Genomic DNA, 13,183 nt, shown 5'->3' with positions numbered 1-13,183 from the left:
ACATATAGCCAGAAGTAATTGTTAATCTTAAATAAGGATGGATTGAATGGCATGTGCTGAGATAGTCATAACACTTCACTGTCTCAGACTTTTACTCAATGAGCCTTGAAAAGTACAAAACTATGAAAAGTAGCCTTATGAAGTCAGTTTGAAGAGAAAGAAAATACTAATTTCCACTGCACTTTAAAGAAAATATTGATGACATCACAGGCCTCTGTGAGAAGGTCAGCCCATGTTTTTGTCACTATTCCAGAAAATAAAAATCACTCCAGATGCTCTTATCCTCTGTCTGTTTTAAGAACAAATACTTCTCAGTAACTTGACGTTAATGATAAATGATGGGAAACCTGAAAAAATAATTTCTGTGAATTTTCACCTCCAAGTCATTAGATGCAGTAGAATAATGCTGGAAAATACTAAACAGTAAGAAATTATGTTAAATACTGAGAAGAAAAAAAAAAAGAAAAAATGAAAGAATGAAGGACAGCTGAGCTGAAACCTCCTGCCAGCTCCTAAAGTATTCTTTATTTCTCATTTAGTCTGACTACAAAGTGCAGCCCTCTTCAAAGTGCTGTACAGGAAAAAAATGGAGAATTTGTGTTGGGTTGAATTCAGTGGTATTGAACTAATAATTTTGCTCATCTGTCTTCAGAAGGTTTGTATTCAAATAATATTCTAATATTCCCACTGCTGGATATCAATCCCACTACAGGTTAGTTTGTTAAGTCAAATAATTAGGCAGGCAACATAGAAGACAGATATTATTGCCAGCCTACAAATATACAAAACTGGTTAAAATGCCTAAAAATAATATTTTAAACATTTAGTTGTCCTCTCTTGCAAGGGCTTCAGTATTTGTAGTTGCTGAAGTTCTAATGTAGATCAGCTTACCGCTGCTGTTTGGGCTTTTGGTGTGAAAGAGAGCCCATCAAGAGGCAAATGACTTGCAACAGAAGCACCAGAGTCATCAGCACCTTATAAAACATGAAAATCAATTCTGCACAGCAGGCTTGTCTAGCCAGTCCCAGGCAATACTTTCTTTACTCAGAGGAGAAAGTCAGACAAATACACTTTAAGTGGAATATTTAGGAGGACATTCCCAGTAAGTAATCTCTAAAACACCAGAGGATCTACTAACAGTCTAGGCATATTTTTGCCAAAAAGAAACATCACTTTATGCTGTTGAAATGATGTGTGCAGGAATCACAAGGAAGAGCTGAACATTTAATTAAAGCAGGAATGTCAGTATGAAGAAAGCAGAAAAGTGGCAGCAGGAATGAGGAAATTAAAGCACGCCCTCTTTTTCATCCCCAGCTTCCTGTGCTTAATGAACCCAATAAACACTTTAATATGATAATGAGCCATTGTTGACTAAATCAGCAGGCTTTCTAGCATGTGTTGGAGATCAGGAGACCTCATTCCTCTTGTTTACTAACAGAAGTCTAAGGCACAGCAGGATTTTGGACTAGGTCCTTCTTATTGCAGGCTATTTGCAATAAAGTAATTCCTCCACAGCACAATCTAACCCCCACTATCCAGATTCTGCATATACTCTAAATAAATTAGCTAAAGACATTAATAGCATTAATTAGTTTCACAGAGGAATTTCAGCAGGGAAATTGGGTGGTATGTCAAAGGCCAAGTGGAAAAATCAATGATTGAGCCCAAATATATTAAATCAGAGTCCTTTAATATGAACTCACTTTTTTGTTTTTATGTTGGTAGGGGCTCTACTGCAAGTAGATAGTTGATTTTGCTCCATACAGAGGAAATTGAGATTTAATTCCAGTTTTGTCGACAGAGAAAAAAAAATTTCTTCTCCATCTAAAGGGATCACAATCATACTCATCATGATCCACTGTCCTAAACTAACTCCTGTCCATATTCTGACTGTTTTTGGCACCTAGATAAGAACAATCAAAGATGTTATAGATAGTAAACAGAATTGTATTTCCTATAATCACACCCCTTTTTGCACTGCTCCTCTGCAATTATATATGCACGTGTTCTCTGTGAATTCCCAAAGGAGTAAGCAGGGTGTTTTTGGAAGTTAATAAAAGAATTATGTTTCTCTTGCAAATAGCCTGCCTCTTGAGTGCTTGCATCATATGCACATAAATCATGTATCTCTGTTAATTTGGATTTATAGTCAACATAACAGTAACCACGTTTCCAAATAGCTATAGGCACTCACATATTATGAGCAATCTGTTACAAATAGTTACAACAAAATAAAAAAAGCCTACGTTATTTAAATGCATTTTTCATTAAGAAAAATGAACATTCAACACTGTTTAGAACTTCAAGCACAGGAATATGAGGTATTTAACCCCTTCTCATTTAAAACAGAGATCTTCATGTAAAATGACTCAGCTGTGTGGGAAAGGCAAGTGGCTTAAGTAGTGGCTGAGCCTCCTCTTTTCCAGACTAAACACCCCCAGCTCCCTCAGCTGCTCCTCATAGGAATTGTGCTCCAGACCCTTCACCAGCTTTGTTGCCCTTCTCTGGACACCCTCCAGCACCTCAATGTCTTTCTTGCAGTGAGGGCCCAGGAACCGAACACAGCACTCAAGGTGTGGCCTCACTGGTGCTGGGTACTGCCACTGTCCTTCTGGTGGCATTATTTGTCATAAAGGTCAGGATGCCAATGGCCTTCTTGGCCACCTGGGCACACTGCTGGCTCATGCTCAGCCGGTTGTTGACCAGCACCCCCAGATCCTTTCTCACTGGGCAGCTTTCCAGCCACTCTTTCCCAAGCCTGTAGCACTGCATGGGAAGGGCAGGCACAAGGGCAGGCAGTGCCAGTGGCACCCTACAGCTGTCTTCCCTCACCAAGCACAGACTGCTTGTGTCTTCTTGCTGCCTCTGTTTCAGCAGCCTGATAATTCAGCACAGCCTTTTGGGCAGTGGCAGAAGGGACAGAAAAGGCTTCTGCCTCCTGAATGTGGCTCACTTGTTTTCTGTTATTCAAGCTATGAGCCCTGAATAAGTGCCCCTATGAACACTAGTCAGATGGGTACCCTCAGCTTCAATCCTTCTGGTTTACAAAAACCTTATTTTGACTTTATTTTGGTTATCTTAAAACCTTTGGTTCGTGGTGAATGGGGGATATCTCCATATTTGCACCCTGATAGCATCTGGGAATCTAACCCAGAACCTAAATTTCCGAATGTTTAGTGTTACCACCAAAAGAAGGCAGAGGAGTATTATACTGCAAAGATAGGATCCTGAAAAATTTTACTGTTTTTTATATAACTTACAACTGTTTAAGCAGGTCTCCAACATTTCTCCATAAAATGGGGAGCTGTGTTCAACACAATGCCTGTGAAAGAAATCTTGCCCCAAAGAGGAGCTCATCCTTATCCAACTGAAGGTTTCTCCTAGGGCTGATATATGAGGCTGTTGTTTGACAATTCAAGCTGTAGCCTTGGCACAGCCTTTTGCTGATTCTTAAACTCAGCTTTTCTACTCCAATAGAAATATAGAACCAGCATTATCTGGAATATTTAGTTTGTGGAACACTCATTCAGCCTCTCTGAAATTATTGTTCCCTCAACTTGTTTGCTTTGCCATTTCCTTATTGTCTTTATTTACTGCAGATTTACTTGTTTAAACTGTTTATTGGAACCAGTAACATACATGAAACTCCTACTCCATCACGTTGCAATTTTTGTTAAATTCATAAGTCTTGTCTGTGTGTTATTTATTTAGGACTTTTAGACTCTTTCTTATTATCGCTGACTGTCCAAGAAGTGGTTGGTTCATGTACCCAGCCTGCAAAGTATTTCCCATCCTTTACTCAACTGGATGATTTAACCCCCACTTGCAGATTTAACCACTATCTTTCTGTCAAAAGGGATGTTTCCTTCTCAGTTGTGAAAAATACTGTATAAACTCATTAACTGAAGGAAAAAAAAACCCCAGAATTGAACAGATTTAGGAAGAACTGCAACAAAGGAAGAGTAATAGAGGTACCAGACATTTTCTTTTCTGTTCCAAATACTTTTTAACTATTACTACAGCCACTATTTCCCTTTACTTTAAAGAGAAAATGGGGTGTGAATAAAACCCATAATAAGACATTTCTGGTGTCTGTTATCAGTCACGTCCCTTCTGTGGGTAAGCATAGCACCACTGAAACTGCCTAGCCTGTTGTCCCAACAAAACCAATCTGCTACTCTCCTTTGTTAATGGCTTGTCATCAGCTGCCTCTTATAGGCCAAACACCAAACAGGTCCCCAGCTATCCACTCTGTCAGTGAAAATAACATTTGCACTTAAAATTAGTAATTTATCTGGTGGTCATGTGAGTAATTGCCTCATTTTTCCTGTGCCCATCTAGCCTTGTACATGTAACTAAGAACAAGATCAATGCTGACAATAAAAAAATCAGAAAGAACTCTGAAGAATGATCACTCATAATTCAAACTCTTTCCTCCAGAGATGCAACCTCATGTGGCCTAGAATCACTGGCAGAGCCTCTGTCAGGAAGAAAGGAGATATCTCCATCCTCCTGAGGCTAGTGTTCATAATAGAAGTATGCAGGTATTTAGTAAGCACTGTAGTGAATAAACCAATTCTCCTCTGTAAAGTAGCTTTATTCTCCCTAATTCTCCAGTAATAAAGCCATCATAATGTACTGCATTTTCTTGGAAGAAAAGAATACAGAACTTCAGAACTCCTAATCCTCCCCATTTTGCAGCTTTACAATAAGAAAGCAGTGCAGAATAATAAGATATATGCTGCATGGCTTCTGCTGCCAACCCTTGACACTCTAGAAGGGAATTCATTGTCCAACTTATGTAAAGAAAGAAAAACTGAACTATGTATTGAAAAAGAAGTCATATACATACTTCTCATTCAGGCCCTAAAAATCTCTGGTCTAGGAACAAAGGTCATAGCTGAGATACAAAAAGCTCTTGACACTACTGATAGTTCACAGATGCTTAGTGGCATCTTAGACACACAGAGGAATGGGACCAACACCCAAGATGCCTCTCCAACCCCAGGCAGGTGCCCAAAGGTGTCTGAGACCTGTGAGCAGACAGCGCAGTTTCCTGCTTAGGAATGGAGACTTCAAATACCAGTGGGATGCAGGCTGCTATGATTGCTCCCTAACTGTTCCTCAAGAGGACAAATTGGTAGTGGCTATCAACCAAGTGACTTTGAAAATACAGCTCTAGAACTTCCAGACTACCCATCCAACTCTTTCAAACTGCACACAGATTCCTAATTCCTTATTCCTGTTTTCATGCTGCTGCAGTAGAGCTTGAAGGCACTGGGCTAAGGAGGAGCAGAAAAATTGATAGGAAGATTGAGGTGCAGTATTGGAAACCCACAAAAGAGGAAACGTCCATAAAGGGAAAAGGCAGATTGGGCATTTTTTATCCAAAGGGTGGAGTACTCCAGGTACTTGTCACCCAATGAAATATTTGCAGCGAAATCAACAAATGTTATATCAAAGTGCATGACTCGCCACAGATCAGAGTAGAAATAATACAAGAAAAACCCCACAAAACCCTAATGTAATATGAAAATAAGCTGTTCTTTCAGGACAATACCAATATTTACCTGAGGCAGAAATACTTAGAGTAAGCAATTATCAACCTCCTTTAACACAAAATAGATACAAAAGAAATGTCAATACAACACTGATTTTATTGTCTTCAAGAAGAAATCAATGTCGTACCAGAGAAGGAAATTCTCCATGAAGTAGAACTTACTACTATTTATAGTACCACAGTTTTACATTTCAGTTTGATCACAAACACCTTTTGCAGACACTGCTGGAGGCTAAGAAATGACTGAAGGGAAATTTTTGAAGCTTGATTCTCTGCAGGCTGTCAGTGCACACTGTAGTGTTCTGAAAAGTGCATGTGTGAGCACAAATGGACATGTGCTTATCGGTGTGAATATCATTCCTTGCAATGCCTCTCTCTTCTTCCAAAGCTATCTGACAATAATAATAATAATAACTCCTGTTGCCAACACCATTTTACACCTCTTCTCTTTCAGGGTATGCACAACATGTTGCTGTTATGCTGCTTGATGGATTTCAGAATGGTTCCAATTTGGAAAAGAGGCAAAAGAAACAAAACCCCTTCACTACTTTCACTTGGCTGCCAGAGAATATTTGGAGACATTTCGTAACCAGATAGTCTAAGACGTTTCAATGAGGGCAAGAAAGAAAATAGATCTTCAGTGAAATGTAAGGATTGAAATATCATTCAGGGTACTCCATACATCGACTGAGCTCCTACGGATGGGTGACTGAAAAAGTCATTAAAAATGGGCCTCAACTGCCACATGAAGTCGATATTTTTTTTTCCTGTCCATATGTCTTTGAAGATAATAACAGGATTTTCACTGTGGTTTCAGTTCTCTCCAGCTGGGTAATTTGTGTGACACACTTTCAAGGCACCCACCAGCTAAATAGCTATAACTTCTGGGTTTTACTGCATCCATCACCGTTTGTATGCTAGAAAGCTGGTGAAAAATATTTTCATTTGACAAATTAGGCACTGCCTCCTCAAAACAATCTAATATTTATAGACATTCTGACAGACTAATGAATAGATAGATACATTTGCATAGAAGGACAAGTACTAGTTTCTAGATGAAAGAACAGAGCAATGTGATAAAATGTTTAAGACAGACAAATATGTCATGTAGGTTTTGATTATACCATCTGACTGTCAGGAGAAAATGTAGTAACATGCTAGCCACATCTCAAACAGACAATTCAGCAATCAAAAAGGCTTTGAACATTTCACCACAGATTGAAGAATCTGGAATTTTGGACCCTGTTAGTACTGGTTATATTTTATTGCTATTGGAATGGTACCTTTGTAATGATCTCTGGAAACTATCTGCATGTACCCAATGAATCCAGCATCCCTGGATGAGGTCAATACATTTTAAACAGTAGCAAAGATGAATATCTAGCATCTTACCTTTGCTATATGATTACATAGAGGAAATCTGACCTTATTTTGTATTCAGCAGGTGCATTATTCCACCCCATATCATGTACATTTTTACTGTTATCATCAACAGGGAACTGGAATAATGGAAACTGTAAGAAGAGATAATTAAGTTTAAAAAATCCATCATCTAATCAGTAGTAAATAAATAATGGAATATTTGAAATCTGGCAGGGTACTGTGAGAAATACAGCATCAGTATGTTTATGTGAGATGAGTTAGAACAACTTTTTTACTGATAGATCTTTTTATGAGCTCTAACAAAATACAACAAAGTGAAAATAACTTCATAGAGAATGTGTCTATAAGATGCCTTGGGGACCCTGGCTGTGAATAAAGATAGGAAGGATGTAGAGACAGCAGCTTAGGTATTTGGTCTGTAGGGATCCCAAAGGGTTTTGATTAGCACCATAAATAAGAGGTTCTGTCATAGATGTTATTAAGCTGTTTGAGAATCTAAAGGAACCTTGTTTATCAAAGAGAAATCACAGCTTTATGGATATGACTAGCCTATCTTTGGACAAAGATAAAAATATAACATGAAAGAGTCTTTGAAGACTATTCTGCAACCCTTACTTGCACTGAGCTGCACTTAGCCTTTCAAGGAGGTCACAGTGGAACAAACCTAATACAAGCACAGTTGCCGAAATATGCTTAATAGCACAACAGAGTAGAACAGGTACTTCCCCCTTGGCTTAGGGCAGCCATTTGGAGTTGCCAACAAAATGGAAAGAATGAACTAGGAGGGGAGCTGGCCAGGTACTGCACTAAGCTATTACTCCTTCTCCTTAATCTTTGATGGGGGACAAAAACACTACACTAAAGCCAGTGCTTAGTTTTCACCATGTAAATCAGGAGTCCTGAAGGAGAGGGTGGTATTACTGCCTCAGAAGTGTAACATTTCTTAAACACTTTGCCAACTGTAGGAGGCTATGGAGGCACAAATGGAGAGAATGTCAGCAGTGACTGGGTTTGCTCAGGTTATTCACCCCTACAACTGCAGTGGAAGAGAGATACATCTGGCCCAGTCAAATCTCAGAGCAGAGCAGCACTTCAGCACAGTCCCCATAGCAGACTTGCACTTCCAAGAATAGAAAGCAATTCTATCTTGATGGCAAGATAGGGCCTTGCTCACGTAACACATAGAATCACAAGAATATAATACAGCAATTATTTGCTATAAAAGACCAAGACAGATACTGCACAGACAATGCTTTCCCCATGAGCATCTTAGGCCAGAAGAGCACAGGACATCCCTAGGAGAGAAGTGGGAGCTAGCACCAGACTGCCCTTCCACAAGTGGGGCAAGTGTTACACTTAAGGACTGACCTGTGGCTGCTGCCTGCATTTGGATGAAAATCATCCTGCAGACACACAGAGCCTCCATGTCGCTGGACTTCCCTTCAGTGAGGTATTTTTCTGTACTTGTGACTGAAGAGTTTTTCTGGGCTTTACCATGGGCTCACCACATGAACAGCCCCAGTACAACTTCTGAGTTACTGACATAATTAACTCTCATTCTTTCCCCCATGTGAACTTTACAGAACCTCCTCCTACATGGTCTAGCTAGCTATTTTATCTATACTTTATCTTCTCTTCCTGGTTAATCTAACTCTGCCTAAAACATCCCTGAGACCTTCTGCCTCTCAAGCACAGGCTCTACCACTGGAGCTCTTGTAATTAGGATTTACGGTTGAATATTACTGAGCAGCTCAAACACCCATAGGTCATTGAGGTGCATTACTGGCTTTCACTTCCAGAGGCTCTTCAGTAGAATCACCTTCTGTATTGAATTTCCAGAAAAAGGGAAGCTGGAGATTAGCACCTCTGAGATGCTAGCAATTTAAAACACCAGCAACAGAGGAGAAAAATAAGGTTTTGGAATACTGAAAAGGTGCAACTTTACCCAGGTACAAGTTTCCAGGAGAATAAAGTGATGCCAAGAACAGGAATAACCCCCACCACTTAAATTTTCATATTTCCAACTTTGCTGCTTTTGATGTAACTTTGTAGAAAACCGAAGTTAGAGTCATGCGTAAATATTACACTGAATAAGTTATGGGAGTCACTGTGCCTTTCAAGAGTTTAGAGTACTGCAGGTCTGGAGAGGAGGCAGGGCATCTTTCTGGACATAGTTCTGTCCCACTGGTATAGATAGTCATTGCAAAGACACCACAGACATATTAAAGGAGAACATGACGCTAAGTTACAGATGACAAAGATTCTGACTTCAGCATGGAATATTCCTTTCAGATTTGAGAACTAAAAATTCCTCCAAATCTGGCTTTCCAACTTGTATTTAATTACTGCTCTACATTTTGAAAATCCACAGCTCTACTCTCCTTTTTCAAATAATTCAATTGTTTTCAGCTTGATACTTATTTTAGTTTTATTACATCCTTTAAGACTGGTAAAGTGATCAGAGATCCAAGCCAGAAAAAGATCATGGATACAATTAGCCTTGCTGTTCTGTGGAAGTAAGAGCTGGCCTTGCTCCAGAAAAAAACTCCACATTTACTTCACCTTCTTAGCTGCACAACCAGCAATATACCATAAGTGTAGGCTCTACGTTAAGCTGTGCTGCTGGTAGGGCCGACGTGGGGCAAGCCGCTCATCCTTCCCCTCAAGTCCTCCTTAGCTCCCAGACTGTCAAGCTGCAGAATTGCCTGTATCACCCTAAACTATTGCCTGTCTGAAGCTACTCTTCCATCCTTATCATCAATACCCCACTGATGTGAAGAGTATGAATAATCTGGAAACTAACTGGATAAGAAGTGAGGTATATTTTGTTCCTCTGTCTACTTGAGCATTTTTGAATTTGCTTTTTGGCCTTCATTTTCTCCTGAAAGCCAAAGGGAAAAAAACCCAGTAGAATAACAAGCACAATGGAAGTCTAAATCACTTGACTTGAAATTTGACACATACTAACGTCTTGACAGAAGTCTCTCACAATGCTACAACTCAGGATATAGAAATAAATATCACATACACACATACAGGTCTTGAACATCTGCCAAAATATTGGTTATCTTGCAGATTCAAAAACTTCTGGGAGCAATCCTGCGAATGCTGACTGAGGTCAGCATCTCAGCACACAGAGGGCAGGTTGTAACTCAGCCAAGAACCATGGAGCAAGTTTCTAATTATTCACTATAGGCACCCCTTTGAATCCTGAGAGCTGTTTGGCTGCAGTCTCAAAGCACCCCTGGTCAGGCAGGGCCTTTTGGATCTGCCTGGGCCTTATTTTTGATTTGGATCTTCTCCATCTCTGGTGATGTGGGCACAGCCCAAATACGCAGTGCTGCTTGTGGGCATGAGGTGTGCCTCCATGCACTTGCCTTCCTCTCCCATCAGTACAGCAGCATCTTCTTAAAGGCAAAGGCAGCAGATCAAGGTGGGATGAGCTTTGGATCACCCTCTGTCTCACCCCACACTTTGTCCTTAAAGAATTGTCATCTTTCCTTAGGCCTATAGGTAGTGTCTCCCAGATCACTGCCTTTGTGATCGTGGCAGCATTCCAGAGGCAAAAACTAGCTTCCATGCATGTGGTTTAGTAGTCAAAAGTTACACCCTTTCATCAAAATCTCAAAATTATCAAGAAAAATTGGTCAATTAAATAGTACCAAGTGAATCTGTTTCTCTAGCACAAGGTGAATGTATGCTTCTTACATTCCCAAAAGGATCATCTCATATTCCTTCTCAAGCACCATGGGTTTGAGATCAATATCTAGGGCTGTGTTCTGATTATAAACACATAGGCAACAGCTAACCTGCTAATTAGCCTTTCTATGGCTTTAATTTAATATCTAGCATATAAGGTTGAGCTTGTGAACATGCTGTGCTCAGGAGGAACCACAAGTGCAAAAGCCTGCAGGGCTTCATCATCAGCTGCTATTCCAATATTGCTCCTGACCCTAAGTAATTCATCGTCTTTGACAATACAAAATACATACAAGCTATAAGCTCCAAGAATCGCTTCTTTATTTCTATACAAATCTCCAGACACCCTGCCTATGTTAAAAACAAAAACGAAAAAAAAAAACAAAAAAAACACCCCAAACCAAAACAACAACAACAACAAAAACTAAAATGAAAACAAAACCAACAAAAAAAACCACAAATACTTTAAGAGGTTGCATACACATCTTTGGAAGTTGGTTGGCAAAAAGGAAGAAAATATCTACTTTGGCTTTTATGCTCAAACACAAGTATAACTCAAATCGCTCTTGTCTGTTTCTGCATACAACTTTGTTTGAATAGACAAGTGAACTAATCCTGATGATTGATTCAAAGATCTGCCATTATCACATACATAAAGAACTTCAGTACTAAAGGAACTCTCATTCTGGAGTAAATGCTCCCATTTCTCACATGTACATGGCACCAAATCCTCTCCTCATGGGGAGCTGACAGGTCCCAAGAATATTTTTAAAACTTTATTAAATTCTGAAGAAAAAAAGATTGCAAAGTGTTAATTTTCCACTATAAAATAACACAGTCTTAAGCAAAGATGAAACAGGCATCTCACCATTATTTGTTTACCTTAAGCAAACTTTAGCATTTTTTAGTTATTTAATTTTTAATTAAGGATTAGGATCACTGTCTTTCATTAGGCAGCTCAGCTGCTAGCAGGTGTGTTCCTAGATCTAGAGCTATTTGGTAAACTGATCTGTTTATTGTATACTTTTCCCTAATTTTGTGTATATTGCATTAATTCCTACCACTTAGGATTTCTGTTGCTCTGCAGCTTAAAGAAGTGCACTGGAAACTTGTGAGATTTTTTAAGTTCCTGCTTAATTTCAAGCTGGCAAGAACAAAATTATCCACTATGAGCAGCATATAAAATATACATTACATATGTAAATATCAGTACATAAAGATAGAAACAATACACACATTTATGGAGAGATGCTGGTGATAGTTATTAATGATATAGCATATTGACACTCAATCTGACTGCCTTCTGTGGACTCACAAGAATTTGAAAAGAGTAAGGCAGACTGAAACAAACTCTGTGGATATTTTAGCATTTTAAATAACTGTTTACAAAACAGCCCAAATAAGTTTCATTGATGCCTTGTGAAGGCTGACCTAGAACAGAGGCTAGATGGAGTTAAAGAATAAAGAAGGGATTTATTAAAAGGCCTCAATGGATGCACCTTGGGCAGTACAAGAGCCCAGCCAGGGCTACACCCAAGATGACCCCAAAATGGTCACAAAATGGATGGCTGGTCACAAGGTCTCTCACTTTCATAAATTCTGGTCTATTTGCATATTGGAATTAAATGTCCAATTATAGGTTTAGGTTATGAAGTCCCATCCTTCTTGCTTTTCTCTGTTCAGTCCACATTGTTTATGCTCTTGGGCTGGAAATTTGGGTCATTGGTCCTAAGCTAGAAAAGGAATTGTTTTGTCTAGCTGCTCTGTGAAGAGACCCTACCATTTCTTAATATGAAGCTCAGAACTACACACTACAGTACAGAATCTGAAAAATATAAAAGCTAAAACCTAAGGCATCACATTTTCTGGCTGGATACAATGTTTGGAAATGTCTTTGTTCACTTTCCAGGTTGTGTGCTTGCTTTCAACACCTATAGAAGCCAAAGCAATATGACAAATGGAACTGGTGGTGAAAATTGTAAGGATACCCAGATACCCAAGCAATTAGTTGGAAGTGAGAGGTTTCAAGAGAAAGCCAGCCCATCATCATTGCAGAAAGCAGGTGACCAAAAAAAAAAAAAAAAAAAAAGGCTCCTAATAGGGCTGTGAACAGGAAATTTGGTGGGGGAAAAAAGGCAAATAAAAAAAGGTAAATATACTGGTTTCTTTTATTGGAACACAATAACTTCCACATTCTTGGTGCTATTAAATACATTCAAGATAGCTGTACAGACAATCAGTAAGAATCCAACCTTATGCAGATTGCAGACAGCTCAGCCAAGCTGAGCTGCACACAGACTCTGGGTAGCTTGCATAGCCCTGCTTGTGGAAAACAAAAGTCAAAGCAAGGTAAATATGGCTGTATTTTAGCATGAACTTACAAAAATTGAAAATATTAAACTCCTGCATCTTGCTAGCTCTGTGCTACTCTTAAAAAACAATTTTAAAGACCTCTAAAATTTTCTTTTCATTTCTAAATATAAAAAGTAAAGTTACTTTTCTTATATATGAAAACACCAGCAGAGACAGAAAAAACATAAT

This window comes from Agelaius phoeniceus, chromosome 1 (assembly GCF_051311805.1).
Source record: "Agelaius phoeniceus isolate bAgePho1 chromosome 1, bAgePho1.hap1, whole genome shotgun sequence".
NCBI classification, from domain to species: Eukaryota; Metazoa; Chordata; class Aves; order Passeriformes; family Icteridae; genus Agelaius; species Agelaius phoeniceus.
The sequence above is the reverse complement of the archived record's forward strand: the minus strand, read 5'-3'. Positions refer to the sequence as shown.